General features: G+C 37.9%; 1 pseudogene; it reads left to right on the plus strand.

Annotated features, from left to right (window-relative positions):
• Nucleotides 1–7098: 7098 nt before the first annotated feature.
• On the plus strand, nucleotides 7099–9726 carry LOC110220829 (protocadherin alpha-3 pseudogene; annotated as a pseudogene).
• Nucleotides 9727–14608: the final 4882 nt, after the last annotated feature.

Here is a 14608-nt window from a genome sequence, read left to right on the forward strand (position 1 = left end):
TCCTATCATTTATACCTTTAAGAGAATTAAGAAAAGAATTATTGTTGTTGTATTTCATTTCTGGAAGACTATTAGGACTGTTTTTTCTACCTTTCCTTCCAATAGTGTGCCCTGAGTTTATGATATGCCTTGAGTTCCCATCTATAAAGTGATTGTATAGGGGTGAATGAAGTTCATTTTCAGTCGAGTTTAGTGAAAACGTAGTGATTGAAATTTTAAGTCAAAACTTACAAATACGTGGCTCCCTTGAAGAGTTATGTTTAAAATTGTTTTTTAAAAATAGCTCACTTTCAAAATTCTGTTGCTTTTGAATTGCTGTACCTTGAACTAGTCCATTTGAAAATTCTTTAAAATTGGCCTTGTATGCAAATTGTCATACTATTTTATGTGAAATGTATTCATTTTCAATAAGAAAAATTTGAGGAGGAAATCAATGGCCCAGGTAACATTTGTGATGTGGTAAATTAATACAAAATTCCATATTTCTTTTTGTTTCTACATCTGTCTGTAAGGATGTCTTTTGTGTTTGTTTTTTCTTGATTTTTGGGGAGGGTAAGGACAGGGATATTGCAAATTTTCCTATTCCTTCAGTCCTCAGAGTTTTCTGGGATTAATTCACCTATGTTAAGACCAAGAGCTTCTGGTCAAATAAAGGTCTCATAAGTTCTAAAAGCTCACATCCTAGTATTGATATTAAATCTTTTCTCATAAAAGATTTAATAACTTTGTCATAGTTATTCTTGGTGTAATACTAAAGACTATAGTGCTAATAGGAAACAATCAAGAAAATACTTGCTTTGTTTTCATTAGAAGATTTATTACATTTAGAAAATATTTTTCCAAAGGTTTTTTTTTAAATATGGAAACTCACTTGTCTTAATGTTTCCTAATCTGGCTTCCTTAATTGAAATTTAAAGTGCACACATTTAGGTCTGGAGGGGATTTTTGAGCTAGTCCCACCCACTTATTTTGAACTGGGAGGACAATGAGGTCTAGAGAGGTTGTGATTTGCTTAAGGTCTCCAAGATAATAAGTACTATGCCATGAACTGAACCTAAGTTATCTAACTCCAGCTACAGTGTCTTTCTTTCTATTTTGCCTCAACACAGAAAAATGAAAAGGCTTTACTGTGATGTGTGTTACATTTAAGAACTTTATGAACATTCTAGAATGGGAAAGGCCTAGTCTCCGTTTATAGGATACTAAATAGCAGGATGAAAGAAAACATGATTTAATTATCCAACAGATTCAAAGTTTTTAGAATACTGTAGACACAGGTTTAATGCTTGAAATCATATCAATGCAATACACATGTGATTGCATAAGTGTTTATAGTTCTTAACAAAAGTTTTTTCTTTCCTATAGACACAGTATTTTACAAAATCTGGGCCCTAATCCATGTTTTGCATAGGGAGAAGAGGGAGTGTAGGATCCTGTGTAGTTACAGATTGATATTCTCTCTCTCTCTCTAGCCACTGATCTCATAAGTATAGCATCAGATTTTTCTTAACCCAAGAGAATAGGATCAAGATATGAGTATGTCCATGAAAAGGAGTTGTTACTGTCCTTAGTTTGTATGTACAGGTCTGTAGTTGTAGCAACTGCCCGAAGGAATAACTAAAACTATCTGTTTGCCTTAGTAGGAACATAAAAGAGGTAAGTACTTCAGACACATTACTAAGCCCAACTTGCCACCCACCAAGCCTAGGAGATATCTCTCTGAATGTGTCATGGGAGATCATTTTGTTGGAAGAAAATAGCTTTGCAAAGGTTACTAATCCATCTCTAAAGCCCTTATTCAATGATCTCTTATGTATTATCTTTCATTGATTTATTTTTGAACATGACACGTAAGAAATTATATACTGATTGATGAATAAGGTAGATGTTACTGGTCATTTTTCTCTGCTGTTATTGTGATACCTTGAAAAATTCAGTTATATGTTTTTTGAGGTACAATAGCCAGAGTGGTACTCTATACTATCAAGAAAAGAACAAAATTTGAAATTGATGTCTTTTTAAGAACAAAATTTAAATTTGAAAGCTCTACAGTTGCTAAAAAAAGGAACTTTTCAAAGGAATGGCAAGTTGATCTCACATGTTTGATCTATATCAGTAGTGGAAGCAGAATAAATAATCTTTTTATATAGAGAGTTTTGTTATTGAAAAATTCCTTTGCAAATCCGTGTTGTCTATTTTCTGCTAGTGCGCAAAATGTCAACTCTACCCTGTCAATTTTTTTTTCCATGTAGCTCTCTATGATGGAATTGCATTTTGTGGAGAGCTATAATTCTCTTAATATTTTGAAAATGTGTGATTCTTGTTCATTTAGTTAATTCACTATTACATACTTTTCCCCCTACTAATATCATCCTAATATATCATAGCTAGCTTTTATTTTTATTTTATTTAGGGTAGCTAGGTGTCACAGTGGACGGAGGGCAGGGCCTGGAATTAGGAAGACTTGAGTTCAAATCCAGGCTCAGACACTTACTAGCTATGTTACTCTGGGCAAAAATTCCTGCTGTTTGCCTCAGTTCCCTCACCTGTAAAATGAAGATAATAGTAGCACCATCTTTCCAGGGCTATTTTGCTTAGCACAGTACCTGGCACATATATGTTAACTGTTATTATTTAAATAAATGTAGAATTCCATGTCTTTTGAACCGCTTATTCAAACATCTTAAAATCATCATTACTACAACTGGAAGAAAACTTTAGCAATAGTTTATAGTTGAATTTTTTTAAAGGAATTTTTGTTCCTTTTAAGAGGAAGTTGGTGACATGGCTAATATGGAAATATATTTTGTATGACTTCACATGAATAGTCTATATCAAATTCTTCTCAAGGCAGGGAGAGAGGAAGGAGGGAGGGAGAAAACTTGGAACTCAAAATTTTAAAAAGAATGTTAAAATTGTTTTATGTGTAATTGAGAAAAATAACATTTTAAAAACACCTCTAACAGCAGAATACTAAAACAATTTCCACTCCAGGATGATGCATTTTGTAACATATGTCGGCTCTTACTTCAATGAATTGAAGGATCTTTATTTCTATAAATATACGTGCTAAATATTTTCATGAGAGATTTATGACTTAGTGTTCATTCTCAATACTGCTGTGACATATGTATCTATAAATGTTTTGACAAGCAACAGATTATTCCATGTAGTTCATCACATATAAGTCCATGAACAATATAAGTCTCAAATTCCACATCTTCATGCAATTAAAACATACCTTGTTTATTACTTTTATGGAACAACAACAACCAAAAAACAGGCTTATCTTTTGTATATCACAGTTCTTTATCATCACCTTTGAGTATCAATATGTATACGAATGGTTCCCTTGTCCTTATTCTTGTTAACCTCCTGACAACTTCTGATAACATTAATCATTCAACTTTTGAAAAAAGGTTTACTCGTGTATTTAGTGTTTACATAACCATCACTTCTGAATATACTCCTTCCTCCTCAATTTCCTTTGTAACAAAGGAAAATAAATTATTAAGCAAAAACACCCCTCAGTAATTTGACACTGTTCTAAGAATCTTAGGATCCTCACTGTCCTTTTGAAGGTTCATATTCATTTCCTCCAGCAGTGAAAAGAAAACATACTTTCTCTTTCCTGGAGTTCTCTTTCCTACTCTATTCCAATCCAACTTTTACCAACTCTTCAAGATATATCTACAATCTTATTTCTATTGAGTTTTCCTTGGTGATGTCAGCCATATTTATCTCTTCCCCCTTCATGATCATCCATAACACAGTACGTAGTAACATTTTCTTTTCATTTGGTTTTACTTAGTTTAGCATATTACACCATACTGGCTTGCATTGTTTTCTAATTATATTTCAAGATTTAGCCCAACCCTTTGGGATCTTGTGCGGTGCCCATGTATGTTTGTCACTTTCTGTAATTCTAGTTATTTTTTGAAATGAACTGACTTCCCAAGGACCAGTTGAGTAGGATGAAAGTTCTAAGAGGTCATCCCAAGCAGGAAAAGTCTCAAGTATAGGCCAATAGATGGATTTTCTGTTTTTTTTTTTCAAGAATGGGCAAGCCTATCTAAACCTGAAGAAAATTATCACTAGAGGTTTTGCCACTAAGTGATAACTTTGAAAGGAGTCTAAGCTGCTCATAAAACCATCTATTAGGAATGAGGGGCTATGACCTGCATAGGTGGAGGAAATATCCACACAGATAAAGTCAAAGATTCTTGAAGTATTGAAGAGTAAATGTTGATTCTTCCCATGTGTTCTGAATGACAAAAGTTTGTGGGCTTATGCAGAAGTTATCTTTCACTTTAGTCTTGGAATCAGTGTAACAAAAGGCTGAAATTACATGACAAAACTTTTGAGGATATTCTTTATCTTTTTATATGGATTCCTGTGACCATATGGTTGATGTGTCAAAGAAACTTCCTTAGTTTCTAATGGTTCTAACAGCTAATGAAAAGAGAGTCTTATAGGTTTCTAAGTCATGTACATATATCTATAATTTGGGATATTCTATGAACCAAAGGATTCTTTTATATTTGAATGCAAACTACCCTTCATGTCTTTCTCTCAGTTTTGTAAGTAGGAAATTCTGCCTATTCCTAGACGTTTCAAAAGGGTTGTAAGTTTAAACATTTGTTATCCTTAACCTCTGGATCATCAATCTGAAATATTTTTTATAAGATATTTTATATTAAATGATAGAAAATAACAAAAATGCACATCCACACAAATATCTAAAAGGTAAATTTCAGATTAATGAAATAAGTTGCTTATTAGTGATAAATGGAGCTTTGTTGAAGAGCAAAATTGAAAAGACAAGTGGAAGTCAAGTACATAATCCTTTTATGTATTTTTTAAAAGTTTTAATTACTTTTGTAGCACTCCCTCTGGGGCCTACACTGTCCCATTCCCTTAACTCTCATTCACAGATTGGACCTCCTTGACGGGTGACAGTTACCTCGGGGTCAAAGGTACCCTGTGGCTCCATACTCTTAAAACAATAGTTTATGAGCCTTCTCTGGTGCAATCACCTTTAATAGCCAGCCAGTAGGTACAATTGGCTCAAAATAAGGCATTTACCAAGGTGTCAGCATAGGAACAGAAACTACACATCACTCCTCTCCCCCAACGTGAGACACACTCTACCACAAATATAGACAATATGTGTAGAAATAGTGGAGTACATTTTTTTTTAGTGGGGCACACATATAGGAAACCCATGCATCCAAAGTAATTCCTAATTATCATTCTGCTGGATCTTGATGTCATTTCTCTTCTAGTAATATGCTCAGCTTCCTCCCATTCTCCCACCCCAAAGGATCTCTACTGTGTGGATTATTCAGCTTGATTCACTTGATTCTTCTTGGAAGTTCAACTGACAATACTAATTGTTCCTTGCATCCATGATTGATTCTCTTCTTCCTTGTTGCCACGAAGCCTATTCTTTGAATCTGTTTCCTACTTCCCCTACATTACTAATCTTTGCTAAATGCTGTTTTTCTTACTGGGTGAGTAACTCTGTTGCAAGATACCATGGCTAATGATGACAGAGAAATCCCCTCCCTCTTACTATCTGCATTGAATCTTACTAGTGTTGACAAACTTAGATTTTAAAAGGCATGGACAATCTTATGCCACTCAGTAACAAGCTTCCTCTCAAATTCCTTCAGAGAAACTTCTCCATGCTTCATAAAAGGATAGGACCTGTCTTTTCACTTGATTTAAATATTAGCACCTCAGCTCTCTGGTACCAGCCCCCTTAATGAGATTTCATCAGTTTGTACATAGGGAGGTTTCAACTGGTCAAGTATCAACTTCCCCCACCCTCCAACATACTTGAAGAGGCACCATTCTTAAGTTCTTTTTCTTTATGAACCACATTTTCTCTAAGAAAAGATAATGAGAAAAACAATTGTTTTCTTTTTTCTCTTTTTGTCCATTGGAAACCAATTATTTTCCTGTCCCTATAGCATGGGCATTTTCCAAGAATCTGTCTTTGGACATCCTCTTTTCTCTTTCCTGTTTCTACTTTCTCACTGGTCATCTCATCACCATGCAGATGATTCTCAGATCTGTTTTTTCAGCCTTGATCTCTCTTCTGAGCTTCAGAATTTTATTTCCTTATATGACATGACATCTCCACCTGGATATTTCACCTGCAACTTTGAACTTAATGTGTCCCAGACTGAATGTTTAATTTTTGACTTCCATCCTCACTACTTTCTCTTCCAGATTATCTTTTTGAAACATCATCATTCACTTAGCCTCAAATCCATGGAGTTATTTCTTATTCTTCCCTCTAAATTATCTCTCATATCTCATTAGTTACTGAATTCTGTTGATAATTCATCCCCAACATCTTTTATAACAGTCTCTTTCTTTCTAGTCCTACTGCCACCTCTTGTAGTGATATAGTGAGAAGTGCCCTGAATTTGAATTCAAATCCTTGCTCTTCCATTTATTGTCTTTGTGATAATGGGAAGTCTTAGCTTCTTTGGCACTTCAGAACCTGTAAGGTAAGGGATGAGGCTAAGCTAAGTAGTACTGTCCAGTGCTAAATCCTGTGATCTCAATATTGGCCCTTTAAAAAAAATGTAACAAACACTATCTCAGAGGAACCCTGGCCTCAAAAAAAATCTATTGTCTTGAAAATGAAGAAATTTTTTTGACACCTTAATTAGAGGTTACAATAGCTAGCTAATAAATACAACTGAATATTTACTCAGTAAATAAATATGTAGCTTTTCCCAGAATATATTGGCGTAATATGGGCTTCAGTAACTTTGAGAAAGCTTTACCAGGGCTACATAAGATAATTCAACACATTACAGGGAAAGACAATTGGAAAACTAGAAAGTAACTGGTAGAGTGAAGTATACATTAACTGTGACTATATTAGAGGAATGAATGAACAAGGAATGTTGATGAAAATCTAGAGGGAAAGATTGAAAAATTGAAATGGATTTTTTTTCCTTGAAGTTAATTTCCTAGGTAAAAATGGCTGGTTGCATTACTTTTCAATGTTGTTTTTAGTAAGATGTTAATTTTTTTTTACTTATAGAGGAGAATGAAAATAAAGAATTAGATCTCACTTACATACTAATCCACAAAGTGTCGCTGTACACCAAGAATCTTTCTAGACACAGGAAAACACTGATTTTTCTGACTGGGAAGACAGCCACTCCTTTTTCTCGCCACCTCAGAAAAGCTGAAAACCAGGGACTGTCAGATTTAGATTTAAGGAATCGTAAGTAATCGTAAGCATCTGTGGGAGACAGGCCGTTGGTCCAAGGGCAGAAAAAAGGATTTGAGATGGTTGCTAGGTCTAGAGGCCTCCTGGGTTCCCGGCAGCTGCTCCTCTCTTTTATTCTCCACACAGCCTGGGAGGTGGGGAGCGGCCAGGTCCATTACTCCGTGCTGGAGGAAGCGAAACACGGTACGTTTGTGGGGCGAATCGCGCAGGACCTGGGTCTGGAGGTCGGGGAGCTGGTGTCGAGGCTGTTCCGGGTGGTGTCCAAGGGTCGCCGGGACTACCTGGAGGTAAATGTGCAGAACGGCATTTTGTTTGTGAATTCTCGGATCGACCGGGAGGAGCTGTGCGTCCGCAGCCCTGTTTGTAGCATCCACCTGGAGGTGATTGTGGAGAAACCGCTGCAGGTTTTCCATGTAGAGGTGGAGATCAAAGACATTAATGACAACCCTCCTGTGTTTTCCTTAAGACAAAAGAATCTGTTTATTTCTGAATCCAGCCCATTAGAATCTAGGTTCCCACTAGAGGGCGCATTGGATGCGGACATTGGAGAGAATGCTTTGCTGACCTATAGCCTCAGTCCTAATGAATATTTCGCTTTGGATGTAAAGAAAAAGGATGAGAAAATGAATTCCCTTAAGCTTGTTTTGAAGAAAGCTCTAGATAGAGAGGAAACCACTGAACATCATTTATTACTGACTGCCACTGACGGAGGAAAACCTGAGCTCACTGGTACCATTCAATTGCTGATCACAGTGCTGGATGTGAATGACAATACCCCAGAGTTTGAGAGGACAGTTTATAAGGTGAGAATATTCGAAAATTTACCGAATGAGACATTAGTGATGAAAATGAATGCTTCGGATTTGGATGAAGGATTAAACGGGGAAATTATTTATTCTTTCACTAGTGATGTTTCCCCTAAAGTACAGAACAAGTTCCACATAGACCAAGTCAATGGTGAGGTCAAGATAAAGGGAAATATAGATTTCGAAGAAACAAAATTATTTGAATTCCAGGTAGAAGCGACTGATAAGGGGACTCCTCGCATGGTTGGTCATTGTACAGTCCTGGTCGAAATTATGGATATCAACGATAATGCCCCTGAAGTTGCGGTGACATCACTATCACTTCCTGTCAGAGAAGATGCTCCTCCAGGCACTGTTATCGCCCTCATTAGTGTGTCCGACAGAGACTCTGGCGCCAATGGGCAGGTGACTTGCTCACTGTCGCCTCCTGGGCCCTTCACGCTGGTGTCCACTTTCAGGAATTACTACTCGCTGGTCCTGGAGAGTCAGGTGGACCGCGAGACTGTGCCTGCCTATAAGCTGGTGGTGACAGCCAGGGATGGCGGGACGCCAGTTCTGTGGGCCACGGCCAGCGTGTCAGTGGACATCGGTGATGTGAACGACAACGCACCTACTTTCGAGCGGCCTGTGTATACTGTGTTCGTGAAGGAGAACAACTCCCCCGGCTGTTACATCTTCACTGTGTCGGCCTCCGATCCGGATGCGCAGGAGAACGCGCTGGTGTCTTACTCTCTAGTAGAACGCAGGGTAGGCGAGCGTCCGCTGTCGAGCTACGTGTCTGTGCACTCAGAGAGCGGGAAAGTGTACGCCTTGCAGCCCCTGGATCATGAGGAGCTGGAGCTGCTGCAGTTCCAAGTGAGCGCCCGCGACGCAGGCTTCCCTCCTCTGAGCAGTAACGTGAGCCTGCAGGTGTTCGTGCTGGACGAGAACGACAATCCGCCTGTAGTGCTGCCACCTCACGCTGGCGTTAGCCCAGTGACTGAACTGGTGTCGCAGTCGGTGGCTGCAGGCCATGTGGTGGCGAAGATTCGGGCTGTGGATGCAGATTCTGGCTACAACGCGTGGTTGTCCTACGAGCTCCTGTCGGAGGTGGGCGTTGGGCGCAGTCCTTTTCGCGTGGGTCTGTACACTGGCGAAATAAGCACGACTCGGTCCTTGGAGGAGTTTGATGGGCCGAAACAGACGCTGCTGGTGTTAGTGAAGGATCACGGGGACCCCGTGCTGTCTGCCACAGCTACTATGATGGTATCCCTGGTGGCAAGCGGACAAACCCTGAAGACGTTTAGTGCAGGCCATGCAAAAGTGAAAGAGGGGCTTAGGGAAGAGGCACCGCTGGTGGATATTAACGTGTATCTGATCGTAGCTATCTGCTCGGTTTCCAGTTTGCTGGTGCTGAGTTTGCTGTTCTATGCAGCAATGCGGTGCACTGCGCCTCTGGAGAGCCTCTACTGTCCAAGAAAGCCTACAGTAGTGTGTTCCAGCAACGTGGGGAGCTTATCTTATTCTCAGCAGCGGCAGCCGAAGATTTGCTCTGGAGAAGGGGCCACTAAGAGGGACCTAATGGCCTTCAGCCCCAACTTCCCTCCTTGTTTGGGGGACAGAGGTCAGCAGCAGGAGATGGTTTCAGAACCTGGGAAGGTAATTTTTGATTCCTACATCTGAGATAGTCTTAATTAGCAATTTTTAAAAAGTTTGAAAAATTCCCACAAATATTTTCTATCTCCCCCCCCCAAGTTTCATTCTCCATTTCACAAACACCTAATGTTACATTAAATTTCCCTTTGTGACGTGGGGATTTCTTAAAGATGTAAGTGATATTTGAATGACAATGAGCAATACTCAAGTTCTGCTGTTGGGGAAAGTTTTAGTGCTTTGAAGTGCTGACTTCGTTTTTCCATGAAAAGATGTATTGATGCATACCAGAAGTAAAAATTCCCCTTCTATAAACTATGGTTTTAAAAATTTTGCACCTTCCTCTAGGAACTACCCTTCGACAACATGATTACATCAATCTGTGTATTCCCTTCAGTGCTATATTTTACAATCCATCCGTACCTCATACTTTGCATTGCTTATTTATATCCTCCCACAAATCCTCCAAGGAGAATCTATACTCAACATGCGGAAGTCATTTATCTAAGTCTTTACATTTTGTGAGTACCAGTATAGAATTTGGGTTCTCTACCAATTATCTCTCAGCCTTAACATATAAATATATTTCTGCCTTGGTCTGGAGTACTTTAACTCCTTTCCCCACTCAACCCCAAAGGCTTTTCAGCTTCCTTTTATGTGTTGTCTTCCCCTATTAGGATGTAAGTGCCTTGAGAGCAGGGACTGTCTTCTTGTATTTGTAGTCTAAGCGCTTAGCACAATGTTTGGCATATAGCAAGCACTTACTAAATACGTGTTGACTTGAATTGCCAGTCAGTTTTTCCACTAATATATTTTCTGGTGGATACCTGTATCAACACTTAATTTGCACGGAAGGAATATGTAACCTGTTGATGTCCATTGTACATCTTGCTATTGCTCTTTGGGAAATGGGCAATTTTTATTTTTCAGAGATTGTAGTGTTTACTGATTTACAGCATCACTTGTCATATGTTGGTGTTAAAAGAATGGGTTTTTGTGTTGGGGAGCAGTTTGGAATCATGCAATTTCACAAATACAACTCATCTCATCTTTCTATTCTATTATTTCTATTTAATCCTGGTCTCAACTCATAATCTCAGCTCATTGTCCATCTATAGTTCTCACAAAACTGATTAATACAGAAGGCTCTTAGTTAAACTGCCTGTCTAGGATGGCTTTGATTGTTTCATTTTTCCTTTGTGGACTGTTAGGCTAATATCTTTAGGGTGGCTGTAGATGGTGTTGAGGGTCCTGTATTCTTTCTGGGGCTTCAGAATCAATCAGCAGGATGTCTTCAGAAAACAGAAGCATCTGGAGGACATTGCCTTTTTGGCAATCCCTTTAACAAATACTATTCAGAAAAATCTTGCTGTTTTAAAAATATTTTATTGTTGAAAATGTTTCACAATAAAATCATTCTATCTTTTCCTGTTCCTGGAGTACGACTTCAGTTCTCACCTGAATCTCACCAATAATCCTTTCTACAACAACATCAAGAAAGGTGGCCACCCACCCTTTACTTTTGTATCTTGAGTGAAGGGAAACCCACTACCTCCCCAGACAGTCTATTCCATTTCTGTGTAGCTGGAATTTTTAGGAAGATTTTCCTTACAAAAAGTATAAACATTCCTCTCAGTAGTTTCCACCTATTGCTTCTATTTCTGGAACTGCCTATGAGGCCAAGAAATCTTATCCCTTTTCACCATGGCAGTCCTTCAGATGCTTAAAGATAGATTTCATGTTTTTCCTTAAGTTTTCTCTTCTCTTTTTAGTTCATGAAAACAATCCTTCAATTGCAGTTTACAGCCCATTAACAATGGTGGTTACCTTCCTCTGGATGCTTTCTGGTTTATTAGTATGCTTCCTAAAATATGGCCTTGGGAGCTGAAGACCATATTTCAGATGTTCTCTAACCAAAGAGGAAAGTATGGACCTTCAGTGTTATTGACACTAATTTTCTGAATGCAGCCTACAATTTAATTAACTTTATTCACTCTCATACTGCATTGTTGACTCATCTCTTTGAAGTTGACCAGAATTGCCAGATATCTTGTTCATGAAAACTGTTTCTGTTGATGTCCTATTTTTGTAAAGCCAATTTTAAAAATCCAAATGTAGAGCTGTTCAATAACCTCTATTAAATGTCATCTAACTAATTCACTCTATTTTCCTATCCTGTAGATATCTGCTTGGATCTACACATTCTCATACAGTGCATTAGCTATTCATTCAGATTTATGTCTTCTGAAAATCTGATAAGTATGTCATTTTAGTCGCTGATGAAAATGTTAGAACCAAGAATAGGTCCCTGAAGCTCCCCACCAGAGACATAAGTCCAAAATGACACCAAACCATTAATGACTATTGTTAACATCTAGTCATGTAGCCAATTCTGAATTCACCCAACTATACTATTAACTTGCCCACATTATTCCATCTTGTCAGTTGGGATAGCATGAGAAACTTTGTCAAATGCTTTACAGTAATCTAGCCAAACTATGTCTATCCAATTATCCTATCTTAAAGTCTAATAACCCTATCAAAAATGGATATGAATTAGTCTGTAAATCATTATGGATCTAAGTAATTGCCACTTTCATTTCTAGATACAGACTAAGCATTTTCTTAATAATATGCTCTAAATTCTTATCAGGCATTGAAGTCATGTTCACCAGCTTATGTTTTGAAGACTTCGTTCTATTGCCATGTTTTAAAAATAAGGGCAATACTCTACAATTCTGTGATATATCTTTCATTCTTTATGATCTTCCAAAAATTACTGCCAGTACCTCCATAATAAAAATTGTCAATTCTTTCAATAGCATGAGATTCCGTTCACAAAGGCCAGGTGACTTGAATTGATCATTTGCATTTAGATGGTTTCTTATTATTTCCTTATCTTCAATTTTCACTCCCTGTTAACCATTTTTCATGCTGTCCTTTCCAGTCCAAATCTCATTCTTGTTGGTAGAGAAAACTGAAGGAAAGTTAAGGGTTGATTACTTCTGCTTTTCTGAAATCATGTGTTATCATTGTCAAATCTGTTGTGAGAAATGCTATAATTCATTCTTTGATCCTTCTTTTCCATCCACAATAGAGTAAAAGGTTTTTAGGATGTCCTTCATATTCTGCCAAAACTACAGATGGAAGACATTAAACAGTCACTTAAAAATGTAGGGCTGGGCAGCCAGGTGGCACAGTGGATAGAGCACCGGCCCTGGATTCAGGAAGACCCGAGTTCAAATTCGGCCTCAGACACATAATACTTACTAGCTGTGTGACCCTGGGCAAGTCACTTAACCCCATTGCCTAGCCAAAAAAAAATGTAGGGCTGGAACTCAGGAGAGTCATCATAGGTGGATTGTAGATTTGGGAGTCAAATGCATTCAGAACATTGAACCCATAGGATTATTACCAAAAGAAAGACTATAGAAGGAAGACAATAGGGTCCAGTGAATCCAGAAAATCAGCAAAAAAAAAAAAAAAGAAAATCTTATTGCTTTTAGGACAATCATTTTGTTTAAATAGTTACATTTAAATTGATACTTAATCTCTCTCCTTTTAAAAAAATAATTAATTCATATATATTGTCTCCATGATGGTCAAGGAATATTGGCCATTTTGCCAGATCAGGCACATTTCTTCTTGTGCTGAGCACAGACTAGACTCTTAATAAGCTTCTAATGATTGGTCAGAATTGTTATTTGCCTTTCTCATGTGTTGCATGTCTCTCAACTTTCCCCAGGTCTCTCTAGTTCCTTAAGTTTTCTTATTTGGATGGAAGAAATACTGATGCATAATAATACTGAGGATATTGAAGGTATAGGGATTTTCTTTATCAACTGACAAGATGACAACTGTTAACTTTATGAAAACACCAGAAATACAATTCATTAAGATTGGCAGTCATAGAAGCAGTAATCACTAAGTCTAATTCCCCTATAATTAGGTTTTTCTTCTTTCTTTAGAAGCAGTAAGGGTGTGGGGGGATTTGAAAAAAGGGAGAAAGCTCTAAAATTTCATAGTAAATGACATGACACAAGCACCCTAGTGCAGGACCTCATCACTTCACACCAGGACAATTGCTATAGTCTACTGGATAAGTCTTCCTGACACAATATTTTCTACTCATCCTCTACTCAGCTGGCAAAGTGGTCTTCCTTAAATGTAGGTGTGATATTGCCAACCCTTAGGAAACTCCAGTGATTCATTATCACCTTCAGAATTGAGTATAAAGTTGAGTACAATCCTCTGTTTAGAATACAAAGCCTTTGGCAAATTGTCCCTCTACTTTTCTAGTCATCTTACATCTCAGATAACCCTTGAATGTCCCTCCCACATAAATACTCTGAAATCCAGTGACATTGGCCTCCTTGCTGTTCCTCAAACAACACACTCCATTTCTTGGCTCTAGGCATTTTCTCTGATAGTCCTGCAAATGTGGAATGTTCTTTCTACTCATCTCCACCTGTTGGATTCTCTAGCTTCCTGTAGGTCCTACTTAAAATTGAAACTTTTACAAGAAACCTTTCTTAATTCTAGTGCCTTCACTTTGTTGATTATTTCTAATTTATCTTGAATAACAACTGTTTTTAAGTAGTTGCTGGCATATTGTCTCCTACAATAGACTTGTGCACCTTGAGAGCAGGGGCTGTATTTTCTCTTTCTCTGCATCCTAAATGCTTAGCATAGTGCCTGTTACACAGTGGCGCTTAATATTTATTGACTGACTACTTAAAAATACATCATAAATATTTTAAAATGCAAGATTACATTATTCAGATTCCTATACTACTTTAAAGTTTACAAAGTGATTTCCTGGCTCAACTAACATTGTTGTCTCCAATTAACATGTGAAGAAACAGACTCTGATAGGGTAAGTGATTTGCCCAAGGCTACAGTGAGTAGCCTT

Source organism: Phascolarctos cinereus, unplaced genomic scaffold (assembly GCF_003287225.1).
Source record: "Phascolarctos cinereus isolate Bilbo 61053 unplaced genomic scaffold, phaCin_HiC Scaffold_2;HRSCAF=192, whole genome shotgun sequence".
Classification (NCBI taxonomy): Eukaryota; Metazoa; Chordata; class Mammalia; order Diprotodontia; family Phascolarctidae; genus Phascolarctos; species Phascolarctos cinereus.